The sequence below is a fragment of the Dipodomys spectabilis genome, unplaced genomic scaffold (genome assembly GCF_019054845.1).
Source record: "Dipodomys spectabilis isolate Male_0828 unplaced genomic scaffold, ASM1905484v1 ptg000094l, whole genome shotgun sequence".
Taxonomy (NCBI): Eukaryota; Metazoa; Chordata; class Mammalia; order Rodentia; family Heteromyidae; genus Dipodomys; species Dipodomys spectabilis.
Window position 1 is genome coordinate 928211 of NW_024870771.1, and position 11939 is coordinate 940149.

General features: G+C 34.0%; 1 pseudogene; it reads left to right on the top strand.

The window, feature by feature from the left end:
• The first annotated feature begins 9100 nt into the window (after nucleotides 1–9100).
• On the top strand, nucleotides 9101–9997 carry LOC122112333 (annotated as a pseudogene).
• The last annotated feature ends 1942 nt before the right edge of the window (nucleotides 9998–11939 follow it).

The following is an 11939-nucleotide window of genomic DNA, read 5'->3' on the forward strand; positions in this document are numbered from 1 at the left end:
TTGTTTAATAAGATGTAGCTCCAACATTACTTGATATAAATTAACATTTGACAACTTGACCCTATACATTTTTGAAATCCTGTATATCTGCCTTTATAATTGAATTTTATACAGAGGCATTAACAAAACTAGTGTTTTTAAAAGAAGTAAATTAAAGAATATTGCTTTCATACATTCTTATCTTTGGTTAAGAAAGGTTTCTTATTTAACAATTTCTCTAGAGTACTGCGTACCTACCTTCTGGCATGAATTCTTCCATTCATGTTTGAGATGCCTGTGCCAATCTGTCTAGTATAATCTCTCATCCACTTTAAGGCTCTCCCTTCAAAGTTCTTTAGCCAGCAATCAATCAAACAACACTTCATTCTCTGGGTCCCTGAAGAGGACGTCAGTTTGGTAGAATGAGTTCAGAGAAAGACATGGCTGCCATTCTGGCAGTGCACTTTGCTAATGAGATGCTAAAATTCTAGTGAAGATATTTCCCTTAAATAAAATGTTATTCTAGCATGCTTGTGATTTCAACATTAAATAGAGAGAGAGGAAAGTGCACTTACTTTGCAGTTTAGATGAAAATACAGAGGAAAAAATATTTACCATTCATGATCTTCCTTTTCCAATTTCTTTCTTTAATGTGACTTCTTAGACAATAAAAAATCATTACTGTAGAACATTACTTTGTAAAATATCAGATGGGAGAACCAAATGTTTTTGCTTAATGGTAGAGATATTTTGGAAAGTATATTTTAAAACATATATGATACATGTAGATATAAATATATAATTTTTAGAGAATTACTGTAACATTGACTTTGTGGAATAATTATTTATTCACCAAAAAAGAGGGATAAATAATGTAGATTTTCAAAGAAAATCCTTAGAAATTATAAAGGGAACCCTATGAAAATCTTACAAATAAAAATGTGCAAAGAATCAGCAAATGTGAATGATACATATAAGTTAATATAAACTGTTGGAGGAATCAATGAAACTACAATGGTTAGAGAGAAAATGTTATATGAGTACATTGGAATACCAAGGTTATAGAGATAGAAACATGATTATATTAGGGTACCAGGGCTGAAGGCATGGCACAAATGCTAGAGCACCTGCCTACCAAGAATACAAACCTCAGTGCTGTCAGAAAAAGATGTGTATGTGTGGGGGAGAACACCAAAGATTACTGTAAAATCTTTCCAAATTAACACCTATTTTACTTACACACACATACACATGTCCACATATTCACACACGTACACACACACACACACACACACACACACAGCACAGCACAGACCAAAATATTTTTAAAAGCATGTTCTCCAGTCTTGGGCATCTACTCAGAACATGTAGTCAGATATGGTAAAGACACGTCTATATATATGGTCATTGATTCACTATTCACAACAGTCCAATGCCCTACAATAGATATGTAGATCAACAAATGTGGTGGATATACACAATGGATTTTTACTCATCTGTTAGAAATAATTATGTCATCAAATTGGATGGATCTAGAAAAAACAGAGTGAGCTAAGCCAAGCTCAGAAAGACAAATGGGGCATGTTTTCTCTCATATGTGGAAGCTAGATCTAAAATTCAACTGGACAAGGTAATTTACAAAGGACTCTTGGCATTCATATACAAATAGTCAGACGAAAGAAGGATACTCTTAGAGGAGTAACAAAAAGGCTTAACTCTTCTGAACATTGAAACTATTATTTATCAAAAGGAATTCCAGGAAATAGAAAAATGGGTTTGCTCTTGTTCTTGTTGGTGGTGGTGTTTGTTTTTGTTTGTTATTAGGAGTGGCAAAGCAGAAACACAGAAATGGAGGGATGAAGAGTGCACAAATACAGTCATATTATTCAATATACACTATGTGGAAAAGGTAACTTGTGGGCAGGAGTGGGAGGGGGAAACTAGGAGAAATTAAAACAAGGAGTAACATTATTCAAAAAAATTGTACTCATTACCTGACTTATGAAATGGTAACCGTTCTGTAAAACACCTTAATAATAACAAGAAAACTAGAAATAATAAGTAGTATTGTTCTAAGAATAATAAAAAACAAAATGAACAAAGATAAATGGAGCAAATGGAAAACAAAAAATATAATAAAATTAATAATTATATCACAGAAAATAGATAAACTATTCTGGTTATAAGGCTAGAAATAGATCAGAGATAGATCAGATGTTATCTATGATAAAGTACAATCTATGATAAAGTACAATCAAGCCAAAATCTAAAATCATGCTCCTTTCACTTATAAAAAGGTGAAAGCAATTTTTATATAAAATGTTATTATAGACCTGTTGAAATTACCACACTAAAACTGGACAGATAAAGTAAATTCCAAAATAAAACAGCATCAAAGTTAAAATAGTTGATTACAGGGGTTATGGTACAAATAATAGAACTCTTGCCTTAGGTTCAATCTCCAGTACATATACCATAAAGAAGTTGGTAGTACAGCAGTACAAGGATTATTTCATCAAGAAACATAATTTCAATTGGAAATACACAGAGAAACAGAACATTAAAGTAGATACTCTAAAAATAATGAGTTATACTTACAGTCATAGTTATAGATTTTATGAATTCCTTACCAGCTAGAATAAAAGAAATATATGGATAAAGTAGAATTGTTAAATATACGAATAACCCTTACTCAATTTGACTTAATATACTCTTAAACACTTCCACAAATGCCAAACTCCACAATTCAAATTTCTAAGTAAACATGGAGTAGTTACCAAAGTAGAAGATCTACCTACTCATAAATCAAAGAGCAATGAAATTTTACTATGTGAAGTTATGCAATGTGTCTTCTCTGATCATACAAGATAATGCCTGAAAATGATAGGATAAACGATAGCTAGACAAAGTCATAATGTTTGGAAAATTAAACTTTAGAATTGTAAATTTCCTCTGAGTTAAAGAGTGCTTCTTGGGCTGGGAAGGTGGCTTAGTGGTAGAGTGCTTGCCTTGCAGGCATGAGGCCTTAGGTTCAATTCCTCAGCACCACATAAGCAGAAAAAGCCAGAAGTGGGGCTATGGCTCAAGTGGTAGAGGGCTAGCCTTGAGCTGAAGAGCTGAGGGACAATGCCCAGGCCCAGAGTTCAGCTCTACAACTGACCAAAAAAAATGAGAGCTTCTTGGGAGACTATAGCTTAATCTCTCCTAACTGATAATGAGAGATAAAAATATAATTTCAGTGTGCAACAAAGTTGTGTTTATATTGTAACTTATAGGAGAATATGCCTATAATTAAAATTATGATAGATTTAAAAGTTGATTATCTACACTTTTATCTTAAGATGTTAAGGAAAACAGACAATCACATGTGGAAAATGAGTAGAAGAAAGGTTGTAATAAATAAAGTTGGGGCAATCAATGTATGAGAGCACAGATAAGCTAGCTAAAATTTGGTCTTTCAAGGTTAATTGATAAATTTGTAGCAACAGCAAACTTTATTGATACCAATAATATTCACAAACGCATCATAAACTAAAAAAATTTAAAACAATATAATAAACAACTTTCTGTCAATAAAGTGTAACCAAGGCTATTGGTTCAATATCTTGCCTGGATAAAAAATTTTAAGTAGATATTAAAATATTATTTGTTAGATAAAAGAAAAAAATTAATGTGTGAAATGAGAGATAAGCCTTAGATTTTCTTTTCAAAAATTAATGTGTGAAATGAGAAATAAACCTTAGATTGAAGAAAATGAGTCATATGTTAATTGAAGTAATGGTCATCCAAAGTGAGTAATTGGTTTATTCTAATTTAGTTACAAAAAAGGAATGAGTAGTGAATTCCAGGCTGCTTCTTTTTCAAGTCTCTGAGTTTTCAGTGCCATGGCATGAATATCTCTTATTTCTGGAACATTCATATTTACTATTTCTAGAAGTGTGATGTCCCAGGGACATGAGAACCAAAAGATAAAAGAAAAATAACAAATATTAAACAAAGACTAAAGATGTTCATGCAAGAGATAGACTGAAGAATAGTTAAAACCTGAGGAGCCTTTGATATTTATTTACTCATTTATTTATCTATTTTTATTTAATTAAATTTTTACATGCTCTACTAAGCTTTCCAGGCTCTCAACATTGGTATTGACAGGGCATTTGAAGTTAGAGGAATGATTTGCTATCCTGTCAATAGACTCCTCAGCTGAATTCTTCCCCTCAAAATCACAAATTATTAAAACCTATTACTGCATAGAAAGTGTAGGATAAATGAAACAGAGAGGGAGAGGGAGTAATAGCCAGTATAGTTAGATAAAACAAGACTAAATATATTAAGACAAATGAGAAACAACTTGAAATGAGAAGACAACTTCTTTTAAGTATTTACATTCACTTTAATTAATAAATTATTGTAAAATAATTGCCCCTTAGTGTCCTATTGATAACACATTCATAAAGTTTTTGGCAAGATTAACTTCTTAAAGTACACAAGTGTGATCTCCATTCCTGGATATATACTGGAAGGGAGTAATTGTATCATGCAAAAGAGGTATCTTCATACCCACGTTTATAGCAGCATTGTTTATAATAATAAAGATACAAAATCATCTTAGGCATCCATCATGGTTAAATGGATAATCATTTAACCCAATGCCTATTTAACTTCACCTCCCACCCTCATTTCTCACAGGAGGTAATGATAGCTCCCTTATTAGTTCCAGTATTTTTATGAATCCTTAACTAGAACAACACATTCACAATTTACAGATGAGGAAATTACGGAGTACAGACAATGAGAATTGCCCAAGTCATACAGGACAAAAGTGAAGTCTTCCTTTTCAGAATAATGTGCTCAATACTCTTCCACATGGCCTTAGACATTTCTGTCAGAAAATATTATAAAATCTCTCTCTTGGATAACTATTACCACATCATAGTGATCTGAAAGTGTTTGCCTTTAGGGAGTATTAGTTTTCTGGCAACTTCCTTAAAATTAGCCAGTCAAATAAATATTAAAGACTCTTTTTATTATACTTTCACACACCATCTAGGGCAATAGTTTAATGATATGGAAAAATAGTCACAAATATCTATTAATTAGTTGTTTTACATTATTCAAAAACATACAATGAGAAAATTGACACAATTCTCATTTCTCCATGTACCATTTCCACTGAATCTAAATTTCCATTAGCTATTAAATGTACATTGATAATTTTCTCAGTTATAAAACTGTGATACTGGGATTAAAATAATTTAATACTATCTAAATATTCTATTTTTAAAACATTTACTTAATTTCACCTGTAAGTCTAAAGTGCACAAGAAATATGAGTTTATTTTATTATCATGATTTTGAAGTGCTTTAATATATATTTGGTTGGTTAATTCTTTCTTCAGAATTAAGTGTTACCAGAAAATTCATACTCTGTAAAGACAAACATTTTCAAGTCACTCTGATGTTGTAATTTTGAAATAAGAAAGATATTTTAAAGCAAGTATTCAAAAGACCCAAACATTTGCATATTCAAGGACCAGATAAAAGAAAAAATGAAATTAGAAATAGACATAACTCCTTGATCTTGTTCCTCTATCAAACATGACACATGTCTACTCTTTTTCCATATATAGAAATCCTCTCCTACATGGTGTAGGGCAGAGAGCATTCATGTAGCAAATTAACTGCTTTTCATGAATTAAGTGAGAATGATTTGGCTAAATTAAAATGAATTTCTTTAGAAGCACTTAGTAAAGTCCAGTAGCAGAGGCAATATTTGATTTGAAAGACCTACTTTTGAATTCTACCTCTTCCACTTAATAAATATGTAGCACACAGAGTTTAATTTGTTTATCTCTAAAATCAAAATCAAAATAGCAACCACTGTGAGAAATGAAGGAGTTGCATGTGCAATGAATGTATTAGCATTCTAGATGTGAATTTCATGGCAAAATTCTGAAAGCCTCTGTGATCCCTGCTACCTGTTTTCATCATTGAACCATTTCCCTCTCCTCCCTCTTCAACTTTCCTACCATGGTCACTCACTACAGCAAGCTGAGCTTCATGAAGTTCACTTGTCCATAATCACCAAGATTTGTCTCCTTTTATATGACTATGTTTAAAATGCAGACCCCCCCCAAACACTCATATGCATACATACACACACAGACACTCAATTTTATTGGTTAAACACATGTAGAAAATTAAAATTAGATCCTTATATATCACCTTGCACCAGAATCGACTAAATGGATCAAAGACCTCAATGAAAACATTACTGGAAGGAATAAGAGAAAATCTAGGGCTCCTTGGCACAGGCCAAAATTTTCTTAATAAAGACCCAGAAACACAACAAATCAAAGAAAGGTTGGACAAATGGGATTGCATGAAACTGCAGAGCTTCTACATGACAAATGACATAGCTAGCAACATCAATAGAAAGCCACTAGCCATATAACAAAGGCATCATATCTAAAATATACTCAGAACTCAATAAATTAAATCCCCCACAACAAAAGAAATAACTGCCTGAATAATAAGTGGGCTAAAGACTTAAGGAGAAACTTCTCTGAAGAGGAAATAAGAATGGCAATAATTATTCAACTGTTTCTTTTTCGTTCATGCAATTGTTTCTAACATATTTATAAGATGATTTCTATGCTGCTTTGTATGTCCCTCTCCTATGGTATAACCCCTGCTTTCACTGTATTTGATGTTGGTATAATTTGTGGAGGGGAAGGGCAAAAACAAATCGTTTAACTAGGGATACAGGTGGACCCATTGCAACAATGAGATGTACAAGTCGTTATGTTGAAAAATGAACTTTACAACTTTGAGGGGGGGGACACTGGGGTGGGGGGAGGTAGAGAGAGTATGAGAAGGGATGGGAAGGGGAAACAAAGAAGAGGCAACAATGCTTCATAAGAAATGTACTCGTTATCTTGCCCATGTAATTGTAACTCCTCTGTACAGTATTCTCACAATTAAAAAAAGAGATTACCCAACCATTTAACAATATAATTAACAAAATGAAAAAATTTTAAAGTGGGTTTACCAAGCCTTTAATCTTATGCAAAAAAATAAAAATGAAAGTTACCATGTATGTCACAGAACTTCATTGCCACTAAACTTGAAGTCAGCTTTAAAAAAAAGAATGGCAATAGACACATGAAGAAATGCTCAACCTCTCTAGCCATAAAAGAAATGCAAATCCAAACAACATTGAGATTCCACCTCACTCCAGTTAGAATGACTATAATCAAGAACTCTAATTAAACAACAGATGCTAGAAGGGATGTGGCCAAAAGAGAACCCTACTGCATTGTTGGTGATAATGTAAACTTGTTCAAACACTCTGGAAAGTAGTATGGAGGTTCCTCAAAAGACTCCACATAGAGCTCCACTATGACCCAGCAATCCATTTTTGAGCATTTACCCCAAAGATCACAAGCAAGTCCATACTAAAGCTACCAGCACAACTATGTTTATCACAGCATTATTTACCATAGCTAAGATTTAGAACCAACCTAGATGCCCCTCAGTGAATGAGTGATTTAATAAAATGTCATATACATACATACATACATACATACATACATACTATGCTTTCATCAGAAAGAATGATATTGCCTCATTTTTTAGGAAATTGAACAATTTGAAAAAAAATTAAGTGAAATAAGCCAGACCCAAAGAAATATAGGTCCCATATGTTTCCCTCATTTGCGATAATTAGTATATGTCTCAGATAATTTTATCAGATGGACAGAAAAGCTTAAATGCTATGTACATATGAGATGATGCTAAGTGAAATTAACCCCAAGATATGAACACAAGATGTCTTTCTTTGTTGTTGTTGTTTTTACTGTACTATGTGATTTTTTTTTGGTAAATCCCCTGTTGTCACTGTACTTGATTTTGGTACCCTGCATCTTATGTATGCATTTGTCTAACTTGGGGACAAGAAAGGGGATAACAAAATGCTGAAACAGGATACAGGATGACCCATTACAACCCATTGTGATACCCACAAGACAGTATATTGGAAATGAACTTTACAACTTGGTGGAGGGGGGAGGGAAGGGATAGTGGGAGAATAACAAGGGAAGAGATAACAAGAAATGTACTCAACAAGAAATGTACTCATTGCCTTACTCATGTAAGTGTAACCGTTCTGTAGAGTATCTGTATAATAAAATAAAATTTTAACATGATTAAAAGTAGAAAAAAAATTATGAGAATCTCATCCCAACCAAAAGCAGATAAGGGGTGTCAAGAGACTATAATCCTAGATGTGGTGGGAGGCAGTAACAGGAGGCTCATGGTTCCAGGCCAGCTGGGACAAAAAGCAAGATCCTATCTCAAAAATATCCAAACCAAAGTGGGGATGGAGGCATGACTCAGTGATAGAGCACCTGCCCAGCAAGCACAAAGCCTCAAGTTTAAACACCAATTCCACCACAAAAATGTTCATATTTTTGAAGATTATTCAAGTTTGTAGTTTTCTTGTAAAAAAAACCCACCTCAATTTTAGCCTGTCACTTCCTTCTCATCTTTCATATTTGAACTTGTTTCTTTTCCAGAAAATTCTTCCTAAGCATAACTTTATAATTAATTTTCTTCTGGTGTTTTGGCTACTAGAATTTATAATGTTTTCTCCAGGTGTATCAAAATTTAAGAATAACTATGAATGAAAAAGTTCACTTCTTTACTGTTTGCAGCTTATAGGATTGTAAACAGAGATCAGAGTGGGTCACTTATATTCACCAGACTGCTTATCCAACAGATATACACATACTAAAAACTGAAAGCTGTTGCTTCTCTTTTATTCTCTTTTTTCTCATTGGACAATAGTCCTAGGGACATCTCAGTGTGGATCTGGGTCCTGGTAGCTGTCTTTTGTATATGTGTGTATGTGCGTGTGTATGTGTGTGTGTTGTGTGCATATGCATCTATGTGTGCGTTTACATGTGTGTGTGTGTGCGTGCACTGCTTCTTTAAATGTCCATTGGCAAACTCTTATGGGCTTGAACCTCTGGCCCCATATCCAAATATAACTGTCCAGGAAAAAGAAGAAAAAAATGTTAAAGCATATGACTTTAACCAGTGGTTGAAGCTATTAGTTGGTATGTTTAATACAGAAACAAATACGATAGCTCTTGAAGCAGTATTTGTCAAATATGAACGAATGCTGGAAGTACTTCTGGTGAAAGATCATGAAACAAATCCAGAGGGTGTGCTTTCGCCACCTTTGAAGGCCTAGCAGATGCTAAGGATGTAGCCAGAGATGCAATGGAAAAGCCATCAAGGTACAATCAGCGTCTAAACCATTGTAGAAGCAGAGGTCCTCACAGGTGGTCCTCCTCATAAAGATCAATCCCTTCAGAACCAGCTAGCAACGGCCATAGAAAAAGAGCAAGAGATCCAGTGTCACATGAAAGAGACAGTTATGGAAGTTTATGTCAAAGGGAACCCGTGACTTTGCAAAGAGTGGTTTATATGTCCCCAAGAAATGTTTGATATTTTGCTAAACTCAGCTATCCAAGTAGAGACTACCCAGATTCTCACGACAAAAGATATGATGCATTGGTCATTCCTATTCACACAATGCTTATCCATCAAGGCTGCACTGATGGGGATGGATATAGTCGGGATCGTGACTGTTCCGATCACCCAAGTGGAGGCTTCTTACAGAGATTCATTTGAGAGTTATAATAACTCATGCCGTACTCCAGCTACATCAGAGCCCCCTGCCATGTCGTGGTGGAAGCAGTCACGATGATGACCACAGCAGTTCAAGGGACGGATGTGGAAGAAGTGGAGACAGTTACTCAAGCAGCCAAGGTGATCTCTACTCAAGGGGTCATGATCCGGCTTGGCAGACAAGAACGAGGGCTTCTCCTTCTGAGGAAAGGAGGTACCCTCCTCCCTTTGATTCCTACAGCAGTTAAGCTGAGGAACACCAAGCACTGGTGGCTGTGGAAGAAGCCAGTTTGACAGAAGGGGAGGCAGAAGCAGATCCTAGAAACAAACAAAACTTTGAACCAAAACACACATTTATAAAATGGAAACTATTCTGTCCTAATTACCCCCAAGGACTATTAAAACAAAAACCAAAAAAAGTCAGCCTTTCCTGTTAAGTTCTCCTTCATAATGTTTATGTTCTTGTGAGGAAAGAATAAGTTAAATATGCTTAATTCTGTTTGTTATTACAAATTGCATTCAATAAGCAAATGTGAATACTTGTACTACTGTTATTAATGTTTTTCTTATTTTTATTTGAAAATGCTAAAAACAGAGGGGTTACAGCTCAGGTAAAGAATATATTTCCTTATGGATAATGTTACCCCTTCCCTTGCTCTCACAGTTTTTCCCTTCCATCCTACCATCATAAAGTTCATTTGCAGCATGGTGTCCAGTGAGTACCATTGCTGCATTTGTTGTAACTTTCCAACTTAAAGTGTACATAAAGGTCATCTCCTATCTGCTTTCCCCAGTTAGGCAAGCAATTCTAAGATCTTCCACAAGCATCTACCCACCTAGATGTACATTAGTCTCCATTGAGAGAGATGAATCATTGTGCCTACACAGATAAGCAAGTTAATAGAGAGTGGTTGGGGTACATTCCTCTTAGCATTTCAGCATGTTTTCCAACTGAAATCTCTGCGTTCTCCATATGAAAAACCTGATATATCTGATATCTATGTTAGCAAAGTGCTATTCACCCATCAACCCTCAAAAAAGAAACAAACAATGGATGATTTTGGCCATTGTCTTTTTGACATTTCCTTAGGAATCTGCAAGAGCCTCCTCTTTCCCCTACCTGAATATGACCATTTAATTGTGTGTTACACAACTACTGAATACTAAATAAAAAGTTTGTCCAAAACAAATGAAAAAACATTTTCATTTGTTTTGACATGAGTCTAGAAAGGGTTACAAAGTTAATAAACAGCACTACCATGGGAAACCTGAGAGCTACTGTGCAGTCACTTTCCTGAATTCTGCACATGTAACTTTGCTCATATCTAAGATGAGCTTGCTCAGACATATACTACAGTTTCAGTGAGGATGTATTATTGCAGTAACTATGAAGGAATTTTTTAACCTTAGTTGGAATATGACTCCCTTTAAGGCTAACAAAATATACCTGTGAGCTTATGCAAAATATTCAGACAATTTCACAAATCTATTGAAGCCCATCCAGAGCTATCTAGGGTTCTAGGGACCTCAGGTTAAAAACGAGTTTTTTAAAGAACAAGCTTTTCACTAGGTTACATTTTCTCATAAAATTTTCCCAATATTTCATTCAGTTTGAATTACCCAAAGAACAAAACTGACTCCAGAGTTTTATACAAAATAGTATACTAAACAGTATAAAACTGATGTCTGGTATTCCCATTAAGAATCACCTCCTGAGGCTGTGAGTGTGGCTTAGTGGTAGAGTGCTTGCCTAGCATGTATGAAGCCCTGAATTAAATTCCTTAGTACTACATAAGCAAAACAATAATAATAAAATAAAAATTTTAATAAAATAAATTTTTAACAAAGAATCACTTCCTGAGAAGAATTCTCATGTTTTTAGTGTTTATTTGTTCTATTCAGAATCATTTTAACTGCATTTAATATCTATTATTTTCTTTTTTATGTTTTTAAATTATTTTCTCTTATAACATTATTTCCCTAAAACCTGGAGGAAATTTTCATAACATATTATCAACCATGCAGCCACTTGTCCAAATCAGCTTTATAAGCACATAATAAAATATTTTAATAATTATGATTATATACTGAAATTTTTACTTATAAAATTGTGGCCATACTTATTTTTCAGTGCATTCTATGTTTGACAAATAGTATACAATATAAACTACATATACAAAAGTTTAAGAATTGATCAAATGAGTAAGTTTAAGATAACAAATCCTATTATAAAATTACTCAGTGGAAAGCTATTGTGCCAAATC